Genomic DNA, 15,323 nt, shown 5'->3' on the forward strand with positions numbered 1-15,323 from the left:
TGGGAGGCAGGACTGAGATGACAGATCAGAAGAGGAGAATCCATCCTAAAAAGAGGAACAGTGTAGATTCAAACTGTAGGAGAGCTCCCAAAGCAAATCAGAGTGGCAAAATAAGTTGCCTATTCAGCCAGTTAGTTTTGGAGATCCACTCCATGGGCATGGAATTGCTGCCAAAAGGCCACCTTGGCTATCACTGCCAAGTCCACGCTCAGAGCCCCGGCTGCCATGCAGATGGGGTACTCCGACACTGCAGGATGCTGTTTTCTGCTTCTCTTTTTGGTTTTGTTTTCCATTTTCCACAGCACCACCCTTCACTAGAATAAACTTGCTTGTATTTTAGGCTAATATTTGAAACAGCTTTGGGACAACCTAATGCCCCTGGTTTTCCCACTTCCTGGGTAGTCAGGAATCCAAACCAAGAGGGGTGTGCAGAAGCCCCCCATGCCTACAGCCTAGTATCTATGAAGGGACCCACTGGCACTGGAGGTGCTTATTGCCAAGCGTTAGGGAGAAATCAGCCATGCCATATATTATCTACTGCCTCACATGCAAAGGTATGCAAGGAAGAGATCGTTTACCACCTTGGGTGACCCTTAGGTTAACAAAAATATCTTTGCATGGAAAGATACGTGTATTGCAGAAACCTGGAAAAGGGGACAAACTTCTAAGGCTGGAAGACAAATGAGTATTCTCTCCTTGCATGAGTAGACAGAAGCAGAGTTTTGTTATTCTGAGCTGTTACAGGGTACATCAATTAGTTTGCAAGTAGGCTACATGGCAGCCAAGGGTAGAAACACTTCCGTTGCTGACAGTATTAAAAACAGATCAAAAGATCATACTACAAATACTGTAAAGTGGGATTTGAATTTTAGTTGTTCTGAAGAGCTGTTGGCAGTGGAAATTACCTCTCTACTGTCTCCCAAGACAATCTTTTCATGCAGTGAGTATGATCCAAAGGTAATTAGCATCAGCAGAAAAACTCTTGGGTGAAATTTGTGTCTGCACTGAAGTGAAGATGAAATGCTTTAGTCATGGGGGAAAGGATTTCATCTGATAAACATCCAGTGAAAGGCTTACACCCAGTGAGCACTTCAGACTGGAATAGCTCATCTCCTTTCTCCTCCCCACCTCTTCTTCTTGATCGTCTCTTGGACATTGTCAGGAACTTCTGAAGATCTTGCAAATAAAGAGCGTTCTTAAGAGCAACAGTAGGTGCACACCTGCAGTATGGTTCTGGGAAGCTTTCTCTTACAGGTATAAACAATCCAGACTTGAGTGAACTATAGAACTGATAACATTTGCACCAAGAAAACTTTGTGAGGAAACGGTCTGAAAAGAGCAATATTGAATGTGGAGTCCCTCCTTCAACTCCTTAAACTAAGGACGAGTCATACATCTTCATATTTTTTAAAATGAGGTATTTTTAGAAGCAATATGAAGCAAAAGTAATTTTAGCATCACCATTCATAAGTTTGACAGCTTTTATAAGGTAGGAAAAATAAGTAACATGAAACAAATACATGGGATAGGAATAAAAACCCCAAAACTGCCTATTGCCCAGCTAAAAATATATTCTGACTCATATGTTCCAAGGCTTAAGAAAATCAGGAAGATTTCAAGAAGGTGGTGTTTCAACTGGGCTATGAAGTCTGTAGGACAAAAGCTATCAAATAGTGCCCTGGGTTATATTTGTGATATTCCGAATACACTGTGGTATCCTTTTCTGTCATCATTTGCTTAATTCTATAGTCAGCCCCCAAAATGCATGTGTTCAATAAACTGAGTTCTGCTTTTAAGAATGAGTGCACTTGACTTTTAATTTCAGTGGCACCTTGGTGCAAATATCTCAAACCCTCCGTGTTTAATAAGGGTCCTTCATTTTGTTCCCTATCTTCAGGCCATGGCACACTGCAGAGTCCAGAATTCAAGTGCATCTCTAACTTTCCTTATCCAGCGTTACTGAGTCATAGCAAAGTGATTATTAAAATACACTTTCCCGCCCTATTCCTCATTCATTTCAGGTGAAAATTCCAATCTAAAGTTCTATTTGTCTTAGCTCTAGCTCCTTAGAGCTGGCACAGCTTTAAGGACAGCCATTTGAGATTGTCTTCTGCCTGCACATCATCAACAACCCTGTCCAGGTGAGTTCCGCTTAAAAAAATCTTTAGTATGGGTAATTGTATTACAGGTAATTGTGTTAAAATCTTTCCTGCATAAGATCCCCAGTGTCTTAATAGTTCAGAAATAAAACAACAACATATTTTTCTCGTAAACTTATTAAGTATGAACTTAGTATGGAGTTTCTCTCTCATATGTGTTTTGGGCTGAAACCTCTGCAGACCTTGCGGGGAAGATGCACAGACAGACTAACAGAAGCTGACTCCCTTTTAGGCTTTCTGCACTTTGGAGAGGAAGAGGAAGGGGAAACTTTCACTGAGAAAGTGAATCATTTGTCCTGACATGTTCAAGTTCATGGAAACCCTAAAAAACAGTTATCCTAAGTTACAGCTTTGCCCAGCAGTATCAATCCTGCTCTTATTTTAAAATGTCCTTAAACAATTAACCTACACTGACCTGGATTTTTAAAGATTGCCAACAAACTCAGACAGAATCAATGGTATGTCTCTTGGAGATGCTGTATGACGTTTGCATATACAGGATCTGAACCACTAGGTTGGTCTCTCTTATGCTGCAAGGATGATGAAAAAGTTGCCTTACTACCACAGGAAAGAGTTTCTTTTCCAGATTAAGAAGCTCACACATGAGAAATGCTGCTACACATATCAGTCTTTCTGCTGCATAAGGATCCAATTTAGTGAAATGTCACAAGACTCCCTGTGAAAAATACAAAGCTTATTTGCCAGTGATACCCTCCTACTCTGCTGCAGCCCACAAAATGCTTAAAATAACCAACCAAAGGTAAGCTTCAAAGCCTTCTGCCTTAAGCTTCAGTTTCAAACAAAGCAACTGAAATTTAAACAGAGGAAGTAAATGTTGTTCTGTTCATGATTTCACCCTTCAACCAGAAATAAATATAAATCCCCTTTTTCCTTAACTATTTCATGAAACTGTGAATCAGGTGAATGTTCCTAAAAGTGCAAAGCATTGTTAAAAGTTACCACAGTGGTGTGATCTTAAGTATGAAAACACAGAGTGCTTGGGTGACCCTGCCATCTTCGGTCACCTTCTAAGTATGGGTAAGGTGTCAAAAAGTTTTCTCCGATGCATCTCTGTATTTTCTCTGTAATACTACTAGGCAAATAATACTGGAGGCTGTAAAATCCTGAACAAGCTTCTACCACCAGCTGCTGCCTTCAGTTATAGTCAGCCTAGCAGGCTTTACTTTCCAGTAACTAGACTGAGTCAAGAGAGAGACAAGGAAGCACCTATATGGCTGTCCATAACATGTAACTGCGTCACACTGGCAGGTTTAAGCATTATGGTTCCCTGTGTCCTTTCTTTTGCCTGCCCTTTCTGGCTTTCATCCCTGCTTTTTGATCCAACGTAGTGGAAACAGAGCTCCTGCTTAACTTTCCTCTGGATTGTCCCATGGCAGGTCATGGTCTGTGCTATGTGTCTGCTGGGTGACCCCTTTCTGCTTCAGTCTATGACGAACATGATTCCCCTTCATTCCTGTCCCATTCTTCTACCACATTTCTGTCCCTTAATTTCAAGTCGATGAATTTGCAGCTTGACTCTCTCTTCCTCCAATCCTTCCCAGGTTAACAAAGGGCTAAAAAGCCACACTTCCTTATATCTGAGCCATAAAGAGGCACTGCTGAATGTGCTGGGAAGTACCCTGGGGTAGCAGATGTTAAAACTGAGACTATTAAATATTCTGGATATGGAATGGCATGAATGAATTTAAAGAGATGAGCTTCTAGCTGTTCTGTAAGTGACATGAGAAGAGTTAACTGTAGTTTGGGTAGTACAGAGGAACAATTTCAAAGAAAGAAACCCTGAAATGTCAAAGAACAGAGTTATCAAAACAGATCATTGTTAACAAATGGCTGTTTATTGCTAACACAAAGCAAGTGTATGATTTGAAGCTGGATTCTTTCTGTGTTTACTAGAGAAAGAGACAAAAAAAGACACTTGTATCCTATCAGTTGTTCATAAAACTCACAACTCTTTCCGTATGGCCCACTACTATACTGTTTTACTTCAGCATATATGACTTCCAATTTTTGGTCTTTAACAACCATCTACTGAGAGAAACACTCTCTCAGTATTAGTGTAGATACATCCTATTCCCAGTCTAATGTTTTAGAGGAAAATTAATTTGAGATAGTGACTGGAATAAACTTCACACACTTGAAGTTCTCAAAATACCATGCATGCCTGGACAAAATTTACCATATCACAGTTGACTTGTAAATCTATGGGTGATTATATTGCTTAGTTTGGGTTTGTCACCTCAGTTTTCCTGTCTAAGTTCATGTGAGTATCTGTGCATCTTTGGAAATGCCTTGGCACCTCTTTTGTGGTAGGAATTAAATCAGTAATACATAATGCATGGTAGCAAAACCACACTGCAGAACATGATCTCGTGAAAGCGCCGCAGAGAGGAGGGATTGAAGTTATTCAGACAGTTCAAGGGAAATACCTCGAGACTGTGTTCAGGAAATGCTCTTCAGGATGTTTCATCCATAACTAATTTCTGTTACCGTAGCTTTTTTCTGCATGTGTTCAAGCAGCTAAAAAATGGGCATCAAGTGCACATGCCAGCTGAAAGCCTCGCTCCCTTGCATCTGTGCAATATAAAGGGTGATTGGTTTAATATTTCTGAGAGCTAGGCTGTCTGCTCCCCTCCACCAAAGAGTGGGAGAGTCAAAGGTAGGAAGAAACCTTTGCTGCTCACCTCAGCTTTCACTGGCAGTCATGAAGCCACATATGCCAACATCCATTAAGTGTCTTTATTGTAAATAACATTTTTTTTCCTCTGGCAGGCAATCTCACCCCATAGGAAGTGCCACTAACCCATTAGTGTGTAATTGAAATAACATTTGCAATGTCATCTGAGAAAAGGCTTCAGCTTGAAACTTAACAACCTAAGGATGAAACAAAAAACTTAAACTATAATTCGAGGGGTAGGTAAATATCTAGCAGATTTTGATGGCAAGGCAGGTGCAAAGGAGCTGATCACTATTTGGCCCACTGTGTGAGAAACAAAAAAGCAAACTAGAGCAACCCTGCCTGGCTACGGTGAAATGTAAGGTAACGTAAGGAAAAAATCTGGGGGACAGTGTGAGCCCTCAAGTCTTTAAAACACACAGACTCAGAAGTTACAAATCATGGCATTGCACAGGTGGAGCAGAAGGCTGTTTTCTCTCCGGGCAGGGTGCTGAGGGCTTGCCAGCACCTGGGAACAAAGGCAGGCTCGGCCGGTGCCAGGGACAGGTCAGCCATGCTAGCCCGGGCAACCGTGACAGGGAAGGGACAGCAGCGGTGGGTGCCTCCGCGCGAGCTAGCGATGGGAGCAGGAACCTCTGGGGATCCTGGTGTGCAGGTTGGTTGCTACTATGTGCTAAAATCTGTGTCCTCACAGCTAGCTGGAGCAAGCTGACAAAAAGGAACTAATATCACACCTTCTTTTTATGCACAGACACGTCCTCTGTTTCTTCCAGCAGAGACTGTGGTATCAGAAAAATCTGGAGTTTGTTCCTTCCCTTGCCTTCCAAAGGGAATGGGAGGCAGCCTGCCTCTCCTCTTCAGGCTCCAGGGAAGTGGAGCGGCTGCTGCTACTCAGTACTGCCCCAGCATCAGTGAGACCTCACCTACACACCAGAGGCTTCACTAGAACAACTGTGAAAAAATATCTTGTCCATAAAGAATGCAACTTTACCAGAAAACAGCCCAGTATAGCTGTCATACTGGCAGGAAACTCTTTTGCTGACCTACCTTACTTTGTTTCTGGATTAAGCTGTACAGACAAAAAACCCCTCCTGGTAAGAAGTAAATTTATGAGGGTTGCACTCTGCCAGTGCAGCCACATCTGCGAAACCTTCTTTAGTAGAGACAAAGGCTGAGTTTGTCAACACTTGCAAAAGAGAGAGAGATCTGTTTTTAGATTCCAAGTAAAAGAAGTCCATTCAACCCACTGGTCACAGAATTGTCAACGGACAAATATATAAATCTCCTAAAGCAGAGACAGTAGCAGGCATGACTGCTGGGGGGAAGGATTCAGTCTTTGGATGATAGTAACAACAAAGGACTCCAGCTAAGATCGGTCTGACATGACCGGGAGGGGGGGAGTGGGTGCAAATATACTGAGGCTTGTGTCAAGACAACCAGACAAAAGCTTTCTGAGGTGAAATGTTTTCTGTATCTCAATATTCCGGGTGTTTCATGCAACCACAAACTAAATGTACTCAAAATTTGTAACTTGTACAGCAGTTCCAGAACTTGCTTCAGGTTGAAAAACCAGATTTCGCAATGATCTCAGGCATATAGGGCCTCTTCTCAGCTGTTCTTCGAAAATTATGAGCACGAGGGAGAGAGAGCCAGAGCCAAACCCCATTACACAGCATGTGACATCAAATGTTTGAGATCTTACGCAGTTTTCTACATTATTAATTTTCTACCTGATAGCAGTGTGCTTCTATTATTTTTGCCTCCCACTCTTGTTCTGTGATGAAAACCCTGCAGTAAAAATTCAGGTTAATTCTTTTTATTCTTCCTCCTGCTGCTGTTCTGTCAGAGCTGCGGCAGGAAAGAAAAACTGTAGCAGAACAGCCTAATAAAAACATTGTTCTACCCCTTGTAATACTAATATTGACAGAATTTCACAGCTCCCTGTCTCAGACAGTAAAGAAAACAGCTCTTAATATTCATGTTCCAACCATTATTTTCCCATTGTCATGGGGTTGCAGAAAATCAAAACCACCCACCACCTCCTGCACAAAAGCCACCCCCGGAGCTGCACAAAGAACACTGTCATCTTCCAGTGGCTTCAGTGATCCAGTTTTCCTGATTTGGTGGGGTTTGGGTTTGTTTTTTTCTGCTTTCTACATAGCTATTACTACCCAGTGCATGGCTAGAGACAAAGCAAAATACCAGTTTCCACCTGCTCCGTGGCCAGAAGGGAAGGGTGCAGTCACCTCTGTGCAAACTCTCCTCCACTGCCTGATCTGGAAGGACAGTGCAGAAGGGGATGAGGCCAGAACACTCCACAACATGAAAAGAATAAACAAACAAACCTGCAACCCCTTCTTTTTGCCTTGTCCAGGCACAATAACGTTACTTAGTCATGTATTTTTTAAGTGTGAGTGTTCTTCGTAGCCAACACCAGAGATTTGTATAATTAGCAATGGACAGATTGTTAACAATTCAGGTAAGCACCTAAAAATGTCAATCCCTATTACAACCTTCGAGTTCCAAGTGCTAGTATTGAGATTTAGGGGACTATATTACTATATTGCCCTCTAGTGTCCACAAACAAGAGAGAGAATGTCTTATTACTGCTTCATCTCGGCACTTTCAACAGGGAAGTTCACAGCCTTACCTGCTGCTGAAGAGCACGCAAGGGGTTCGCAGTATTATGTACTAGACATGCATTGCTCAGCCGTCGCATGGTCACAGCCTTTGCAGCTCCTGCATCAAGGTTATACCTTCATTAAATCAAGTAAAAACTAACAGAAACACTTGTTTTTAGACGAGGCTGGCAGACCCGGCTTATTGCTATCTGTTCCCCTGCATGGAGAGAATAGGCAAGCCCCCACCAAAGCTGCCTGGGGCCATGCCGGTTGCTGAGACCTGGGACTTTGCAGCAAGGTCCTTCAGGAGTCTAGGTATGCCTGGTCATCTGCATGGGGACCTACAAGGGGATGTGAGAACTTGCAACATCTGCCTCAGAGCAGCCAGTCCGTGAGGAACGTCCAATATAAAACCACACAGCCCCATAAGCAGCATTGCTTGCGTAACCTGTTGAGATCAGAAACAGCTTACAAGCCACCCCTCCACATCCCTGTCCTGCACAGAGACGCCCTGGGGACACATCAGGCTCAAGCAGGAGCTTTTAGGTGATGTGTCGTGGCTGACTGGGGTCTGGATGGAGGACCAAAAAGATGCCCCGTAAAGGGGGAGGAGTGGTGTTTCCTCACAGACCCTAAGCTGTGGGGTGATGTGGAGGGAAGGGGGGCCTGATCCATCTGCGTGCAGGGTGACACTTACTCCTTGGAGGAATGACATCTATAACACTGAAGTTGAGCACGTGTGAACTTGGAGAGGTTACTAATGCTGACTCTACACGGAAAAAATCCCAAACTTTCTCCTGCTCATCCTCCTAGCATTCCCATGACCTTGAAAGCAAAGATGCCCTCAGAAAAGAAGTGTAGTGACTACCATAGTAACACCTTGCAATGCTTTTATGTAAGTGCAGATATAATACTGGATGTGCAGAAGCCCAGAGAGGTTAACCTGACTTCTTTAAGGTCACGGCACATGGCCACAAATAGATCCAGACCTCCTGGCTCCCAGGCCTGTGCTTAAACCACAACAGAGAGCCTTCCCCTCAGCAAATGTGCTGAGAAGTTGCACAACCTGAACCTACTGGTTATGTTTCTTTCTGAAGTTCCTGACAGCAATCCATTACCAGATACTTTGAACTCAGCATTACAATTGCGATCTGCTGGTGGTGACACACGCGCTGTCTTTGACATTTGCAGATACGTCTGATGCCATAATCAGGTCTCTTTTAGACAAAAATCTGATCAAGGATTAACAGCTGAGGTGCACTCTATCCTCAGAGATCTTGAAGGATATATGGTGACTTTCAGTATTATCCATGAGACTTAAAATGTGTTACTTCAAGATTGTTTTATTGCCACAAATAGTTTAGGTTAGGTACTACCATTTATTGTAACTCTGAGTTGACAGAATCCTATTCAGTTAACTACTTCTGGTTTTCATCTTAAAAGGTGACAGCCAAAATTTCCTGGTTTTTTTTTATGGGGTCCTCCCTTTAATGCAGTGTGCTGAAGGAATGATTGTCCCTCCCCTTACTGATTTTTCATTCACTCCAATTTTACAGACCCACCCAAGAACTGAGCTGCAGCAGCACTTCTTTGTTGTCATGAGAAGACTAATTTGAACCTTGAAATCTACTATTTAAAATTGCCTCTTACTCCAAGTTCTTGTTTCTGATTTCACAGAATTGTGGGAAAGGAATAATTCAAATTCCTTTTCTTTTCTTTTTGCTTTTTTGTTTGGAGTTGGGGAAGACCACATATGACTCGGGTTCTGGTCTACTGAACTGCTGAAAGGGGTTTGCTGTTAAGTTAGTGATAGGAAATAACCAAACCCCAGTAGAGGAATGAAAGCAAGCAGCCTATAGATGGAAGGTCTAACCAAGCCATCATTAGGCTTGGCTTCCAAACTGATGGCAGGGACAGGGTTTTGGGCATAATTCAACAGAAATGAGTCACTGAATGAAATTGAGTTTTACAGTAGAAAACATAAAAATGGGTTTTACTTCTCAGCATATGAATGTGCCACAGTATAAACAGGGATGCTCTGCAGCTGCAGTGAAGAAGAGAGATGGAAGGCTATTAAAATTGCCTCTGCACGGTAGGCACTGGACTGAGGCATGCCAGTACATGCTCTGTATAGAATACAAATGGCCTTTAGAAGGAAAATGCATTTCACCCTTTTTTCTTAATTTCTCCACCACTTAATGCTGTCTTCTCTTCCTCTCACTTCAGGGGTTCTAACCTGTGAACGCCAATCACCCCCCAGACAGGCGCAGCCCACCTCCCAAGGACAGGAGACGCTTGCGCTGCAGTATCAAGCTCCTGCAATACCTTCACACCCGACCGCTTGTTGTTCAGGGCACAGCATCCTTGTAGAACAAAAGTCAGCACTGTAGCATGCAGGACCGAGAAGAACATGCAGAGGAAAATCTTGGTATTGGTGTCTTAGTATTTCACCTTCCTGTTGGGAAATGCTGTAAGATCAAGTAATTGGAACCCTAATGCTGATCTTGCTGAAAAGAATTTAGAATGGCTAACTTCAAGGGACAAATTACAAAGGTTAGTTAACTAAACAAAAAGTACCTTGAGGGCCAGATGTTTAAAAGTCAGAAATCCGAAGGTACTGGTATGTATAGATTAGGAACTTCAGAAGCTGTTAATATGCCCAATTCTCACTGAAATTAATGGAGATCAAAGAGACTTAGATCCCCAAAACTCTATCAATAACAACAGGTGTGTCTCTGCATCTTCAGCTGCTTCACTAACTTTAAATGCCTGGCCTAAAATCCAGCTTTCAGCAGTTAGTTCCATGTGTTAGATGGATAAGGCACACAAAAGCTTTCAGAAATATTTTTACAAAAATCATTCAAAAAATTACAAAGAAACATATTGTCAAATGTTCCTTGAATAATTCAGAAGCCGAAGATTCTTTTAAAGTAATAATAACTGAAGGGCAAGGTTTTCAAGGGTACATAGGGATGGACAGATGCTTATCAAATTAACAGAACTGGTTTTAATCCTATTAAAAAGGAAAATATCAACACAATTTGATTAATTTCATATAACCACACACACTCCTCAAGCAGGACAAGTGTCGTAGGGCTACTTATTCTAATATTTGCCAGCAATATTCTTTTAAGCATTTTGTAGACAAATAGCCCATTACTTCAATACACTTGAAATACCTGCTAAATGTATTCCAGAATCAGCTTTATTAGACACTAGTAATAGTCTAAATATTGACTTTTGTAATCCTCTTTAACAGTTGCTGCTTTCTGCACTTGGAATTGACATTCATCTCAGAAGAGAGTATGCCAATGACTATCCTGTTTAGAAATTATTTGGGTTATTTAAATCCTAGGATGTGTTACAAAAGATATAAAAACAAATTAAATGTAAAAGAGGAAACATTAAGCTTACTGGCAATATTTAGCTATGTGAAACATCCATAATTTATAAATATCCACATAGCTTCTCAGCTTCTTTCCCAATAAACATTTCAAATCAATAGTTTTACTTTTATGCTTCATATATATCATCTCAACTGACTTGCTATAGATCTGATGCACATTTCCATAGACTTAAAATGCTTATTGCAAAATCCTACTTAACTCATGAAAAAAGCTCCAAACACAGAAAAATTAAAACAAAAGAAATTCTGATTTTACCTTGTGAGTGGATTGAAAGTTAATTACTTTTCATCTGAAAGCAACATGACCTTGCAACATGGATGACATTCTGCTCTTCGACAAAGCAGGAATAGTAAAAGCAGTATGAATTCCTTACAGTATTCTCTCCCAGACTGTGGTCTATATGCCCATGCATTTCTCAACCTTGCCACTGCTTGCCAACACGAGTGCCCTTGCCAGCCTGGGGAAGAGGCAAGCCAGGAAAGGAACAAACTGGGCTGGGAGGGGATGTTTCTGCTCACTTGTTTCTGAACTGGAGGGCTTCTGGACACACAGTAGACAATAACACATTTCTGGCCCATATCAACCTCCACTATACACAACTCGGTCAAGTACTTTCTCATTCGAAACTGAAGGCATGAAGAAAAAGACAAAAACAAGCCCCACAGTACCAAAGAAACCAATTCTTGCCCTCTGCCCCGGCAGCTGCCAAAGTAGTTCAGACAGTTAATGGTGCTGAGCAGCCAGCTGGCCACGGCCAAGGAGGGTGTCTGTCCTTCACACTGGGCTCTGCTGGTGCAGGACTGGTCATGGCACAGCCCTTCATCTTCTATTTTGTTCATGGACTTCATTATGATGGCATCCTTTTTTAAAATTAATAACTACTGTATAAAACTTGTGTATCAAAACCTTTTGAAGTAACAGGAACACATCAGTCAAATTCTGATCATGGATATTCTTTTATTATTAATTTTAAAACTTAAGTTTGTTCTCCAGACTAAGCTCTTTCAGATCCATGAAGTTAATAATGTTAACCCATGTCAAGCTGAAATATCTTCAAAATAGTTGGCTTAGAGAGCCACGTTGTCCATCACCTTCGGAAAAATAGGTTCACCTCATACCCCCAAGATGCAAAATTCTATTAAGATTCATGTTTGTGTTTTAAAAGTTTATCTATTTTTTTCCTTGTCACTTATTGAGGATGAACTCTCATATCTCTAATTGGAAATTGTTGCTGAAAAGTTACTTTTAAATTACCAAGGTTATAACAACAAGAGTCTCGCATCTTTTTTTCTGTCAATCAGAAGCTATTGTACAAACGGAGTTCTGACCACTGACAGTGTTCCCTTTGGACCAGTACAAAAAACCTCCACATCTCTAAGGTGAAGGTCACATGCTTAGGTACTGCTGTGGAACTAGCATAAAAAACATAATTCCTTTGTTATAAATAATACTTTTAAAAAGATATCTTTAAAAGGTACCTTTAAAGTGGGGCAAATGTATTTTCTAAGAAGAAAGTATCTTGGTTTATCTGGTTTCCAGGTAAAGGAAGTTTTCACAAATAACCACTTTTGAACTGTCTATGCCAATAACAGCATAGGATAAAACGCCCTCGGTAATGTTTCTAGGTGGAATTACGGACAGATCTCATTCTACCTTCTCTTGTACACATGCCAGTGGTGTGACTGTTGCATAAGCAGGTCTTTATTTGCTCATTTCATTTTTGCACCCAGTGAGAGATTACCTATTGAATTACTAAAGTAAAATTTACCTTTTCAATTCAACCACTGAGCTGAAGGATAAATACCTACTTAGATGCTTGAATTCAAGCAGACAGGATACCCCTCTGGAGCACTTTAGAGATTTCCATTCATTTGACAGGGAATGCAGGTGCTTATTTTAGGAGGCTTTCTTCACTAGACATCTAAAATTCAGATCCAAGCTAGATGGTCAGATGTAGAGTTGCAACACCTAGATGCAAGCTGTGTAGGCAGACTGCATCTCATCCCATGTGATTAACGTTTTATGAAAGTAGGATGGCCTTAAAGTGAAATCTCTCTCCCAGTGGTCTTTCTGCCTTCAAATATGGCCATTAAAATCCTGAACCATTTTCAGCAATTCTATATGATTTATGAAATATTAAAAATTTAAGTAGATAAGGAAAATTACTTTGCATTGCTGTCAACCTGAAAAATAGCTTGAAACAAAAAGTTTTGGAGTCTGGAATTCAGAGCTATATTTGGATCAGCACAAGCAAAGTAATGAGGGAACTTCAACCCGGAACTACAGTCAGTAAAAGGAGGTCAAGAACTATGAATGCCCAAACGAATGAAGGAGCAGACAACTGTGACGCTCACAGAAAGAAAATGAAACAATTGCAAAACAAGAATTTTAGAATCCCAGAATGGTTTGAGTTGGAAGGGATCTTAAAGACCATCTAGTTCCAACCCCCCTGCCATGGGCAGGGACACTTTCCACTAGACCAGGTTGCTCAAAGCCCCATCCAGCCTGGCCTTGAGCTGAAATTGGAAAGCACTTTTGAGCTGAAATTGGAAAGCAATTAAATGATACAAACTTTGGATGAAACGGTCCCACCACTCAAGCATAAAATACCATGAGTGCAGTAAAAAGTACACTAAACATAACAGGTAAAATAGCAAAATCAAACGAAACACTTCACTATTAGTAAAACAGTCTTTTCACTCTAGCTAGAAGTATATATATTCTGCATGTTGCATAAAAAGTTTTGGTTTTGCAAAAAGAAATGATTGTATCAGAGGTTTTCAGCTGACCAGCTGCTATTAAAATGGTAGCAGGTGACCAGAGTGCTGTCCAGACCCTGCTATACCCCAGCTAGCCCTTGTTCTGGAAAGGCTCCTCACAGCATTGTTCTAGCACGCACCATAAATCGCAAGAGGTTGCACTTCCCACGCGTTCCCATTTCTCTTAGATGTTATGCTGAACCCTTATGCTGAATTTATGCTCGTGGGGTAACAGAAAGAAGGGCTAAGCATCTTTAAAAAGGATGATTAAATGGTAGCATTGGTATCTGTATCTTAGATCACTAAAAAGTCCTTAAGATTTCAAATAAAATGAAGCAATGGAGTGCTGAAACATCTTCCAAATCAATGGAAAGAAGTATTTGAAAGTCTCATTAAAACAACTGATTAGAGTCAATCAGAGGTGTACAGTGCTTTGCAGATACTTTTGTCAAGCAAAAGCTGCTATGCTATGAATACATCTGAATATGCTTGGCACTTGGCGGTGAGTTTAATCATGATAAATTGTGGCAGATGTAAAAATACGACTAATCACTCTACGAGTATGAAGCATTACTCACCAGAAATTAATGCGTATTCTGGGAAGTAAATGAATTCCTGCTGTTCTTTCTGAAATACCTATTATTAGACTTACTAATTTTGCAAGTGACTTTTCCAAGGTACAATATTCAAACACATAAAGTATTTGCTAGTTATCACTCATAAAGACAGACAAAACATTTAAATATGGCATAAATTGTATCACTGAAATAATCTATTGTTGGTAAACTTTTAAAACTTAAACTACATAGGAAGGGCTTTCTAGAAAGCAATTAGTTTTGTGGAAGTAAGTAATCACAATGTAAATTTCAAGGAGTTATTCTGCATTCATATGTCATTTTATTTTTACATTGGTCATCCTTTGGCTTGAGTGAAGTTCCCCCCTGAGCTGTGCTTTTGAAGGACAGCACTTGCTCTGGAAGCTTTATTGGCTGCCTAACACTTCACATGCATCTGGCAGCCCTTCACGTGCCTGCAGTCAAGACTGCAGAACGAGAGCACAGACATTGCCTTGGTTTTTGAGATGCTTCCGAGGTCCTCCACTTCTGTATCTCCTCGTGCCCTGACACAGCTGAAGCCCCACCAGCAGACCTCTGCCTTTCACAGCACTTCGGCTGTCAACAACACAAACTCATCGCTAAGTATGCAACAGGGTATAAAACCTGTCTTTGCACGTGCAAATACACAAACACACCTGGCTGAGGGCAGAACAGAGTGGGTGCACAAGGTGCTCACTCTCAGGTGGGAAATGTTTGGCTACCGTAGCGGTTACCTAACTGAGTCTGCTTTGTAAAGACATCCAGGTGGCTTATCCCTCAGAGATCCTGATCCCTGGAGAATGAGCTCTTTAAGAGCTGTGAAAGACAGCTCCACTGGAGCCAGAAGTAAAAGAATAATGAGACCAGTTTGACCTAAGACAAGCCTTCTAAATTTAATGTGATGTGGGGAAGGGAGTATCTATATATTTGGGGGAGTCAATATTAACAAAAATATTTAAACAGTGCAAATGAAGTGATATGGAAAGGGTAATGACTCATAAGAACAAGAGCAGTACAGCGTTAAAAAGGTTAACAGTTTACCTAATGAACATAATAGCTTCTAAGGAAGACTGTGAAAGAAAAGAA

General features: G+C 41.2%; 1 protein-coding gene across 1 annotated transcript in view; it reads right to left on the reverse strand.

The window, feature by feature from the left end:
- SLC35F3 (solute carrier family 35 member F3) overlaps positions 1–15,323 on the reverse strand; it is a 187,847-nt gene that overhangs the window by 90,111 nt on the left and 82,413 nt on the right. The gene's annotated exons all lie outside the window — the stretch shown is intronic.

This window comes from Accipiter gentilis, chromosome 28 (genome assembly GCF_929443795.1).
Source record: "Accipiter gentilis chromosome 28, bAccGen1.1, whole genome shotgun sequence".
Taxonomy (NCBI): Eukaryota; Metazoa; Chordata; class Aves; order Accipitriformes; family Accipitridae; genus Astur; species Astur gentilis.